Genomic DNA, 8,868 nt, shown 5'->3' with positions numbered 1-8,868 from the left:
TAGAAATAGAAACCGGGGATATTATTAAAAGAAACAACCACACATACCGTTCAACTAAAAGCCAGCAGAACGAACTAGGATGCTCATTCTCCCAGGGACTACGGTCTAGGTATATTAGGTCTGCCGAGTTGTTCACCAAAATAAGAGCGCCCTGCGCATGACGTCACGTGAAAGAATGAGTGTTGCCATATTTCCTATGTCGGTTGCCAGTTTCCTTTTATGTTCCTTATTTCTTCACAAGATGGGTAGTAATACATCAAATTCCTTAAAAAAACGCAAAAAATTTACTCAATAGATACATATACTATTTCATGAAACAAGTTAAGAAAAAACAAAACCAAATGCCATTTCTTAATCTTCTCCATTTTTTTTTATTGTTTTATCGCACGATTTACTCTTTTTATTTTCATCCATCTCAATTTTCTTATTTAGGTATCTCATCCTAAAAAAGACCGTGCCAGGCACCAGTTTTCGTCCCAAGACTCGGACATGAAGGACCTGATTAACCTTTTTCTGGAGACGTCTTGCGTTGTTGATATTTAAGTTCCAAGACATCAAATGATGATCGAGAGGCTAGAGGAGGAATATGTATGTAGTGAGTAGTGACCTTTGATTTCCTCCTCAACTTTCCAAAGCTTCCAGTAGGTGCATTCATTTTAGGAAGCCTTTATATGGTTTTACTTATTGAAATCTTTCCTTTTTTTTTTGAAAAACACATGCTTTGTGTTTTTGTCCCATTCTTTTGCTAAAACTCATTTGTGGTCTTAACGTGACAAAAGTTCTGCACTGAAGGCTGATTCAAATGTCGGCTCTTGTTTTGGGGTTTTGCTTTAATAATCATCTGAGATTTCAGTCTTGAGCCTTTCATCCCCTAAACGAAGGATTAGGCTTCTCTCCCAATGAAGCAATCGAGTCTATACAGCTCCAATAAATATGCATAATATGAATGCGAGAGATGCATGATGAGTGTATGAACTGAACTACACTCTGTTTTTTTTTTCATCTGTCCACCCACCTGTGGTGTTTGCGTATGGTAACACTGCGTCCCGGGTATTAGATAGATACGCTATGTGAAAGTTTTAGGTAAATAAAAGGATATCTGGGTGTACATTTGCAACTGAAAAGTGTTTTAATAATTTACTGTATGCGAATTACACCGTTAATATTCGAAATAGGATAGTTATTATTGTTGAATGTAAGCTGAATGTAATTATCTAAAGCCCGGGACGCAGTGTTACCATACGCAAACACCACAGGCGGGTGGATAGAGGGAAAAAAACCGAGTGTAGGATTAGACTCCGTCGTCACAGTATGCCGCGCTGGCTGGCACTTCTGTTCTCGTTGGTTCGAATTCTGCCAGGTAAGAGGAAAGTTGCTTCGTTTATTTCCGTGCTGGATATAAAGCTTTGCAAACAGGATGTTGGAGATAGAAAGAGGAGGTATAGAGTTCATTGTAGCTTTAAAGAATATTCATTTTAGAAGAAGTGACTAGCATATTCTCTCGGTTTAGGTTTGGTTGAAGTGTGTGTTCTCAAGGACATCACGTTGCCAGTTTTGGATGGTTGTACCAAAAGATAATATGTTGGCTAGAGTTAGAGATGCTGTTCATTTTTTGAATGCATCGGATGTCAAGGTACAAAACTCTCTTTTTGAAAACCCTTGAAGACAATTTGACGATCCTGTGTAAGGGAATGTTTTTAAGGTTTCTTGGAATTTTTTTTTCTTTTTACAATTTCTATGGTTTTTATAAATATAAATATTGTTTTTATGCCTGTTTGAATTGGATTCTTTTGTCTTTAGTCTGACAATCATTAGTAGGAACGGCTTTTAGTCTGGTAGTTGTGTTTTAATTTTGTATATATGTATACTGGTGGAATATTTGATTTGGACAGATTTAATGTTTTGGAAACATTGCGAAACAATGTTTTTTTTTCTAATTAGATCTTGAGAAAGTCTCGTAATGTTGTGCACACACCGTACGCGCATTCATGCGTATGTGCATCGCCAAAGAGCCTCTGTGAAATTTTGCTACTCATGTTTTGCCTGTGTTTTCCCTTTCACTCATCTTCACTCATGTCTTTCCTGTGATTTCACTTCCACTCATCTCCACCCACGTCTTTCTTGTGCTTTCACTTCTACTAATCTCCACTCATGTCTTTCCTGTGCTTTCACCTCCACTAATCTCCACTTATGTCTTTCCTGTGCTTTCACTCCCACTGATCTCCACTCATCTCCAGCTTCCTGTCTCCTAGTTCTCATCCAGGTGCCCCATGAGCCCAGGTGAAAGTGTCATGTCATGTTTTCCCCGTGATGTTGGAAATGGCATCTTCAAATCATATCTATCTCCCTTTCATCATTTTCTCGCGTCATTTAGCATTATGTTTCCATTTCTCGCTTCATTCTGGTATCTGACCCGCAGTAGTCTCCCTAAGTCTTCTTCTTTCCCACCGTTTTCCCTACACCAAGGGGTCGGTTGCCTGATGCGCCTTTCCTTACAACATCAGGCATGGTTTATTATTTGGAAAAAGGGGTTTTTACACCGCATGCCCTTGCTGTTTTGTAGTCTCCCTAAGTGTTCATATTTAAATTGTTAAACTCTTTTAGATATAGTTTCATTGTCATATGATGTTTCATCCTCGTATAGGAATACAAGAGATAATACACGTCCATTATTCAAAAGGGTTTTCCTGCTTTAAATGTTCCCTGTTCTGAGTCAAAGATCTAACCAGTCGTCTAGTTTCATCCAGCGTCGTATATAAATAGAATTGGGCGAAACGTTCACGGGCTATACAGTACGTGAGATACACAAAGAGGCTGTCGAAAGTACGCATAGATTCCCACAGGGGATTAAGCCATAGATCTGGTAGCAAGTCATCTAATCCTGAATAGTTGAATACACGGAACCATTCAAAATTATGTAAAAATTAAATTGACAGCAAAGAAGCAAAGATAGCAACGACTTAGAATCTATAACCATGAAAAAGACTGTACTATTGTTAAAAATTTGTCTTCTCTACAACTGGCAAGTGGATTTCCTTATTATTTTTTTTTACCTAAGTAGGTCTCACTCTGTCTTGTAGGTGGTTAATTTTAAGGTTTTAGTGAACTCCTCTTATCTTTAGTGAGTTTGTCTATGAATATGTTTAGTTTTAACTGTTTTTACTTCATGTAGAGCTGTTGCCATACCATATCATCAAAGAATGTTCGCTATATATATATTTATAGCCTTGAAAATACAACTTCGGATGTGTCGCGAAATGTCGGCATTAACAATGAACTGTTGAAGGATGCCTTTCCCTACTACTTCTTTCGTGGTGTATATATATGTACGTATATCTATGTATGTATATAACCAGAGAGGAGATGGAGTAAGTGGATCATAAATGATATTTATGAAAAGATACCCACAAAACGGCAACACCGAAGCCCACTCAAGAATCCTCAACCACGCAAAGCTCACCACCAAAGGTGGAAGGGAGAACTGCGCAAAGGCACATACTATATATCTCGCGGAAGTTCCGTTACGAGTTGCAAAGCGCCCTTGTGATTGCTCGCAAGCAAAGGGTGCCACGTCACGCCAATAAGCACGTGCAACAGGTAACGCTTGCGCTGTTTCAAGTCTTTTTGTACAACGAATAAAAACAAAAGGACTTAAAGATAAGAAAGATGAAGATGCCAATGGTAAAGATGGTATGGTTTAGAATTCTGTTCCGGGTTTTGCTGAATCTTTAGATCTCATTTGCAAGTTGGTTTTAGAACATGAGGCTGGCTACTCTATCAGCCGCTTCAAAAGTTTAACCATACCGCTTCAACTGGCAGCAATACCTCAAACAGCAACGAGGAGGCCAATGATTGGAATAATTCGGTGTTAAGCTGGAATGTATCTACCGCTCCGAGGTGCTAGTACCAAACATGGCGGAAGCTCCTTGGGGTGCCGTTTTTAGTACTAGCCCCTCGGGATCAGTGATTCATATACACCCATTTCTATATTGTGTGGGCGACAAACTATATTAATAAACAATATCTTCGTGAGGCCGTCTACTTTGCTTGGCGGGAGTTTACCCTGGACTTTGATAAAAGTGGATACGTACTAGGCTTAATACCGAAATAATCCCCATCATCAATAACAACTCTCGGCCTAAAGTTGGCAGTAAAAGAACCGCCTAAAAGTGAATGAGTGAAAAAAAAAAAAATAAGGACGGCCAAGCGGCGATTTTGTACCATTTATTTTCGAAGTGTATGATATTGCTCTCTCTTTGAGATATTCCATATGCTAACGTACAGCCATATAATCATAACAGTTTTACATTTGAAATAAAAGAATCACTCTGCCGAAGATCGTGAAAGAAGTTAACGATAATATTTTCAGAAACCAGTCACTGTTAGGTCACTTTAATAAGCAACATGACAATGCCAGAAGTATTCACGAAGTTTATTTTCGTGGTTGCGACAGACATATACTGATCAAAGTGGCTAAAATCTGACTTTTGAAATAAATCAACATAGGTAATGTGTTCGCGTGAGAAATATTTCCAACACTATTTTTATATCTCAGTCACTGTAATCATACTGTCGTAGGGAAAGTCCAAAAGAGATGTTGTTTTTGTGAGCATATTGTTCAAAGTCCGTTTTTAATAAGTTAGATAGGACTTCCATTATCAGCAAACGGATTTTTGGATTTTGAGAAGTATTCCTATTATAACAGTTCGGAATCATGGGAGATTTTTCAAACTATTTTCAGATCCACAATTATTCATAGTGTAATTTATAAGCGTACCCTGTTTATGTTTTGTTCTTTTATCATTTGGCTGCCGTTTTTACTAACATTTATGTTCAGCTTCTCTTTTGGACGAATCTCAACTGTCTTTCACTCTGGATTACTCTTAAAAGTGTGCATACATAACTAGATGTAGCTGGTATAGTGGTCAGTGTCATGGTATGCCACTCAGATGTCACTGGTTCGCGCCTTTTCCCCAGGCCGATGAAAAATCACTGGCTTTGTAACATGATCAGTTACTGCGTTGGGAGGTTGAAACCAACGTTCTTTGGAAGCTTGAATCTCAGGCTAATGGCCCCTGTGTGCGTGTTCCAGGTTTCATCTAATAATCATAATAATAATAATAACAGAGCAAACCATTTCTTCATGGATTACAAAGCAGCAACATTGAACCTCGTATTGGCCTTCTCTACACAACCGCATGAAATGTGCCATCGTGAAAATTGACGTTATTCATTATTTTGAAACTGACTCTATTCCAGTCCTGGCCATTTTGAATGTCACAATTTTTTTTAGTATTTCATTAAATGAAGAGACTCCAGTTTCCGTAGACAGCGTCTTTGTTTTCCTCAAAGCAGCAAACAAATAGATTTGATTTGCTTCATTACAAAGCAGTATTCTAAATAATATAATATAATATAATAATAATCTTACTGTAATGGGCGTTGTGTCTGTCCGTCCGTCTGTCAATCGATCACGGCCAAACGGCTGGTCCGATGGGCATGAAACTTGGCAGGGTTATAGTGAGGACCCCGAAGATGGTTTATAATGGGGTTCCATCCCACCTTTCCCCCTCCGAATGGGTAGGGGGTGAGAGGGCATTCATGAAACGGGGCCGGTAATGCCCGTAGACTTAATTACTTTACGAATTTATCATACATAATTTCTGCATACATATGTTTGCTAGTAATAATAATAATAATCATAAATAAATTGATCATTAAGAAAGTAATACATTAAAAATAACTCTTATACTCCAATGAAATCTGCTTTACACACATTTTTCCAAAATGAAGTAGCTGAACACAAATCACTTTATAATTTAAAATAAAAAATTTCAGAGAGAAAATTGTCTTCAAACAAAGATTTTAAACAGCAGTGAATTTTATTTATACCTTATGTTTCAATTTTTGTGCTATTGCGTTCTAATTGCATCTTGTCAAGTTAATAATAGCTGCTGTTGCTTCAGGCCTCAAGTATATTTTTTTTCTCTCATATGCATGCACGCAGCGTTGATAGTGCAGGCTCATAAACCCGCTAAAAAAATGAATTTACGGTAAAACATAAAATGTGCGACTGGTATGTAGTAATCCAAGAAAATGTCGAAGGATTTGAGTGCGTCGGCTGCAGCTTTTAGTTACATACATTACATACACACACTAATATATATATCTATCTATATCTATATATATATATATATATATATATATATATATATATATATATAGTATAATATAATATATAGGATACAGGTGGACAGCTAATCAATCGATATATGAAGACCAGAGGGCAGTGGAAACAGGCTGGTACATAAAAACATCTTTACTGGTGCCGACTATTCAAAAAAACAAGTCACATTTTCCAGGCTGTAAATAAAAGAATAAATCTTGTCAATTATAAAAACAAACAAATAAACAGATTTTTGTATAATTTGTTTATTTTTATAATTTACAAGATCTATTCTTTTATTTACAGCCTGGAAAATGTGAATTGTTGTGTTGAAACCAGCCTGTTTACCAGCCTGTTTACACTGCCCTCTGGTCTTAATATATGATATATATATATATATATTATATATATATATATATATAGATATATTATATTATTATATATATATATATATATATATATATATATGTGTGTGTGTGTGTGGTGCGTGTGTGTGTGTGTATGTGTGTGTGTGCATGTGTGTATGCATATATATATATATATATATATATATATATATATATATATAGATATATATATATACACATATTTCACCATGAACTTTGAAATAAAATAGCCATATCATGAGCGTTTATTCCTGATGCTCCAATATTTTGAGATACGATTCAAACCGAAAATATTTGAAAATTCGAAGAGAATGATGAAATTAGAAGTTACTTCATTTTTCATTTCCCCTCTAAGCCTCCAACCTGTGTTGGGGAGGAGAGAGACACGCTCGAAGAGGGATAACTATTCATGCATAGAGCGGCTACTATATAGAGCGTCCGTATCTTGGTGACTTGCATGAGAGTAAATGCATAACATTCCAGAAGTGGAATTACAAGGCCAACGCCCTGACTCATATACGTGCATGTGTGCATTTCTCCTGATATACAGCCTTTCCAGGGTGTAGTCTATGGAAAGTGATATCGTTATGCCCATAAGCTTCCCATTCACACGTATTCTGATTTTGCAAAGCATTCTCCTTACCCGGTATATAGACGTGCGAAAAGCGTTCCCAACTGCAACAGAGCAGAAAAGGCAAAATTGAACTCCTTCTTACCAACGAAAGCCGAGCAATCTTGAAATCGCAAAACAAAGCTATCACAAAAGAGAAAACCCTCGGTGCCAAAAGGCCCCCGAACAAAAAGAAAGTATGAAAATTAGAAATAACGGAACCACCCCAATTGTCGAATAATTTGTCATGAAACGACCAGCAATTTCAAGCCAGATAATCTCCTTCGCCCTTACTTTCACTGGCTTCAAAATCATAATATTATCGCCTCGAGGACATTGCCTGGCGGGCACGAGAGCGGGGGCGGGGGTTAATGGGGTGGGGGAGGATAAGCGATGGATGTCCTCCGGGGAAGGGCGGAGGGGGACGAACTGTCGGTAGTAGTTTCGGTAACCCACGGCGTCTCAACGGTTGCATGAATAAACTGACCCTTGACAGTCCTTAGAAAGTAAATTCTCTCTCTCTCTCTCTCTCTCTCTCTCTCTCTCTCTCTCTCTCTCTCTCAGTTTATTTCATTAAACTATGCAAGCCTAATGTACAAAATAAGAAATGTGACCTTTTCTGGTACTGATGAACTGAATCACAAAGATATCCGTCTATCGTCTTTCCTTACCTGAATATCTACGCCTTCTAGTATTGTCATTTAGTTGCCTACCTTGCTATCACCGGTATGTCAAGTTTCTTGGCCATCGACTGCAATAGCGATTATAGTTACTCGACACTTATAGAAGCCTATTTCATCCATTCATGCACTCTTAGGCTAAAATAAAGGAAAACCAAAATTCTTGTCTAGAGAACCAAATATATGAAAGCTGAAATTTGGTTTTGTTACTTCTTTTCAACGTTAAAATTATTTTTACATTATTCCAAATATTCTAGGAAATGACTTCTGTCCTACGATGGTTTGCATTCTACTTGTTTCCTTTCATAAAAACTAATAAGTTAGGTTAAGTATATCTTAGTTTAACCAGACCACTGAGCTTTCCTAGGGCTGGTCCAAAGGATTAGATATCTTCATGTGGCTAGGAACTAACAGCAGAATACGCTAATGAAATCGCTACAAATTTGTGGGTACCAAAAGAGACAATGAATTTCAAATGTTGAGACACGAAGGAACATCTTGCGGTATTACGGAAAGCAAAAGGATTTCATAGATAAACAATAACATTACCAGCTGCTCTCTCTCTCTCTCTCTCTCTCTCTCTCTCTAGCCTGCAGTGCCTACGAAAGGCTAGGTATCAGAGGAGTGCTAATGCAAAGACATGGAGGCAAGACGGTCGGCTGTACATACAGAGGAGTGAATACCATAAACATTAAATCTTTTTATGCAAATTCCGTCAGGACGAGCAACTCGGTGACCTAATCATATCGTGGACTTGCGGGAACACGGAAGGATAAAGACAAGGGTGGAGCCAGAAATCGAAGGAAACGAAGACTGCAGAACGAGGAAAACAGAAAAAGGGAAACGTCTAGGCCATGGCAGAAACAGGAAAGAGATAATCAGTCATCGAACCGACCACAGCGACTAAAACAGTAGCTGAACACAAGGAGTCACCAGAGGTCGTGTAGTGATTCGGTGGAATCACTGCTTCGTAATGATTTTTTTTCAGGTGACAAAGGAAGAACCACTTCTTAATATGAGAGCAAC

This window comes from Macrobrachium nipponense, chromosome 17, assembly GCF_015104395.2.
Source record: "Macrobrachium nipponense isolate FS-2020 chromosome 17, ASM1510439v2, whole genome shotgun sequence".
Classification (NCBI taxonomy): domain Eukaryota; kingdom Metazoa; phylum Arthropoda; class Malacostraca; order Decapoda; family Palaemonidae; genus Macrobrachium; species Macrobrachium nipponense.
Note: the sequence above shows the minus strand (reverse complement) of the source record.